This window comes from Scyliorhinus torazame, chromosome 5 (assembly GCF_047496885.1).
Source record: "Scyliorhinus torazame isolate Kashiwa2021f chromosome 5, sScyTor2.1, whole genome shotgun sequence".
Classification (NCBI taxonomy): domain Eukaryota; kingdom Metazoa; phylum Chordata; class Chondrichthyes; order Carcharhiniformes; family Scyliorhinidae; genus Scyliorhinus; species Scyliorhinus torazame.
Window position 1 is genome coordinate 73,748,393 of NC_092711.1, and position 3,696 is coordinate 73,752,088.

Genomic DNA, 3,696 nt, shown 5'->3' on the forward strand with positions numbered 1-3,696 from the left:
CCTCGAGAAATCAAGAATTTATCAACTTCTGTCTTAAAGACACTCAACGTCCCGGCCTCCACCGCCCTCTGTGGCAATGAATTCCACAGACCCACCACTCTCTGGCTGAAGAAATTTCTCCTCATCTCTGTTCTAAAGTGATTCCTTTTTATTCTAAGGCTGTGCCCCCGGGTCCTTGTCTCCCCTGCTAATGGAAACAACATCCCTACATCCACCCTATCTAAGCCATTCATTATCTTGTAAGTTTCTATTAGATCTCCCCTCAACCTCCTAAACTCCAATGAATATAATCCCAGGATCCTCAGACGTTCATCATATGTTAGGCCTACCATTCCTGGGATCATCCGTGTGAATCTCCGCTGGACCCGCTCCAGTGCCAGTATGTCCTTCCTGAGGTGTGGGGCCCAAAATTGCTCACAGTATTCTAAATGGGGCCTAACTAATGCTTTATAAAGCTTCAGAAGTACATCCCTGCTTTTATATTCCAAGCCTCTTGAGATGAATGACAACATTGCATTTGCTTTCTTAATTACGGACTCAACTTACAAGTTTACCTTTAGAGAATCCTGGACTAGGACTCCCAAGTCCCTTTGCACTTCAGCATTATGAATTTTGTCACCGTTTAGAAAATAGTCCATGCCTCTATTCTTTTTTGTCTGTTTCGTCTTTGGGGGAAAAGGTTAAAAATCACTGTGATTGGAAAAGCACCGAGACACAGACATCTAAGTCATTTTCCACAGTTAGCTGGAACTGAGCTTTAACCAATCACACAGCATGAAATTAAATTGCAGCATTTACATCAGAGAGAGGCCGTACTCAGGCTTCAACTGATGATCCAAGCTGGAGAGAGATAAGGACATTCGCACCAAAGGAATAAAGAAGCAGCAATTGGACATTCAGCCCCGTGAGCCTGTTCCACCATTTAATAACATCACGGCTGATCTGATAGTGATGTAAAATCTGCATCCCACCTACACCTGATAACCTGTCAATAACTATGAAGAAACCATGGAAATGTGGGGACTGTGGGAAAGGATTCAATTCCCCGTCTGAATTGGAAACTCATCGACGTGTTCACACTGGGGAAAGGCCATTCATCTGCTCTGTGTGTGGGAAGGGATTCACTATGTTATCCAACCTCATCACACACCAGCATGTTCATACTGACCAGAGACCGTTTAAATGTGCTGACTGTGAGAAGAGCTTTAAAAGCAGAAAGCATTTACTGTTCCACCAACGCAGTCATACTGGGGAAAGGCCGTTCACCTACTCCGTGTGTGGGAAGGGATTCACTCAGTCATCGAATCTCCGGACATACCAACGTGTTCACACTGATAAGAAATCTTTCAAATGTTCTGACTGTGAGAAGAGCTTTAAAAGTAAAAGGTGTTTAATGATACATCAACGCACTCACACTGGGGAGAGGCCGTTCACCTGCTCTGTGTGCGGGAAGGGATTCACTTGTTCATCCCGGCTTCTGATTCATCAATCTGTTCACACTGACCAGAGACCTTTTAATTGTTCTGACTGTGAGAAAACATTTAAAAGCAAAAGGGATCTTGTGAAACACCAACGCATTCACACTGGGGACAGGCCATTCACCGGCTCCAAGTGTGGGAAGGGATTCACTCGGTCAGCCCACCTTCTGAGACACCATCGAGTTCAGACTAGGGAGAGACCATTCAGCTGCCCTATGTGTCAGCAGGAATTCAATGTTTCATCCAACCTTCTGCAACATCAGCGAGTTCACACTGGACAGAGACTGTACTCTTGCCCCATGTGTGACAAGAAATTCACTCAGTCATCCCACCTGAATACACACCAACTTGTTCCCACTTGTTCAGAAACCTTTTAAATGTTGCGACTGTGAAAAGGGATTTAAAAGTAAACCGAATCTGCTGAAACACCAGCGAGTTCACACGGAAACAGAATCATAGAATTTACAGTGCAGAAAGAGGGCATTCAGCCCATTGAGTCTGCACCGGCCCTTGGAAAGTGCACCCTACCTAAGCCCACACCTCCACCATAACTCCATAACCCCACCAACCTTTTTGGACACGAAGGGCAATTTAGCCTGGAAAATCCACCTAACCTGCACATCTTTGGACTGTGGAGGGAAACCGGAGCACCTGGAGGAAACCCACACAGGCACGGGAAGAACATACAGGCAGACAGTGGCCAAAGCCGGGAATTGAACCAGGGACCCTGGAGCTGTGAAGCAACAGTGCTAACCACTGAGCTACCATGCTGACCACACATGGGAGCGGTGCTGGGGAGTCACTGGGAGAGGCTGTTCAACTGCTCCACGTGTGGGAGGAGATTCACTCAGCCAAACAACCTGCACAGCAGGGTCACAGGCAACAGCAGGGTTTGGATTCAGCTGTTGTTGCTGCTGTTAGTCACATCCAGGACTGAATGATGCCTGGACGCCTGTTTCCAGTGGGGCTCCACAGTTTTCCGGTATATATCAATGATTTAGACTGAAACGAATGCACCAGGATTATACAAAAGTTGCTCATGTGTTTTAGACAATGAGGGAGAAAGCCATGGACTGGGCCAGGTGGACAGAAAAGTGGTAAATGGAAATTTAGATAATGAGAGGTTACTAATGTTAATAATGAAATAAATAAAGACATGGCAGGACATCCCAGCCCAGTGGAATACACATCCAGTTCCATGTGGGAAAACCAGGGCACTTCCATTATGCTGGAAATGTCATCAGCTGGAGCAGCAGGAAGCAAAGGGGATTGGTCCAGGGGTATTTTTGTGACCAGAAGACTGTTTCCAGCGGAGTTCTGGATTGTTCAGGACAAGATTCCAAGCTTTGTGTGTTATACAGGAATGATTTAGACTTCAACAAAGGGTCATGGTTGAGACATTTGCAGTGTTGTGGTTGACAGTGAGGAATAAAGTTGTAGACTACAGGAAGCTATCGGTAGACTGATCAGCTGGACAGCAAAGAAGCAAATGGAGATCAATCTGGAGGAGTGTGAGGTTATAAATACACTTGTGGTTCGTGAACAAGGACACACAGATCCTTCTCTACTGTGGTATTTATTCTGCAGTCTCTCTATTTAAATTATTATTATTCCCAACTTAACTTTATTATTGGACAACTTCACTTTTTCCCCAAATTATACTTTGGGTGGGATTCTCCCAGCCCCGGGCCGGAGAATCCCCGCAATCGCGCCCCGACGCCGGCATGAGATTCTCCACTCTGCGGAGAATTGACGCCGGCGCGTTTGGCACGGCGCCGGTTAAGGCCGCTGCATGCGGCCGGGCCAACGATTCTCTGGCCCGCATGGGCCAAGTGGCCGCTCTGAAAAGGTAGTCCCGCTGGCGCCGTCCACACCTGCTCGCAGTCGGCGGGAACTCTGCGCTCAGGATCAGGGGTGCGGCCTGTGGGGGAGGGGTAGGGGGCTCTGACCCTGGGGGGGGGGGGGGCTCCGGGGAGAAACTGTGGGAATGTGGGGACTATGGGAAGGGATTTTATTTGCCATCCCAGCCAGTAGTTCATCAGTGCACTCACACTGGGCAGACGCTTTTCATGTGCTCTGATTATGGAAAGGGATTCACACACTCATACCACTTGCAGACACACCAACATATTCACGCTGGGGAGAGGCTGTTCACCTTCTCCCAATGTAGCAAGGGATTTGCTCATTCCTCCAATCTGTTGAGAGACCAGTGAGTTCA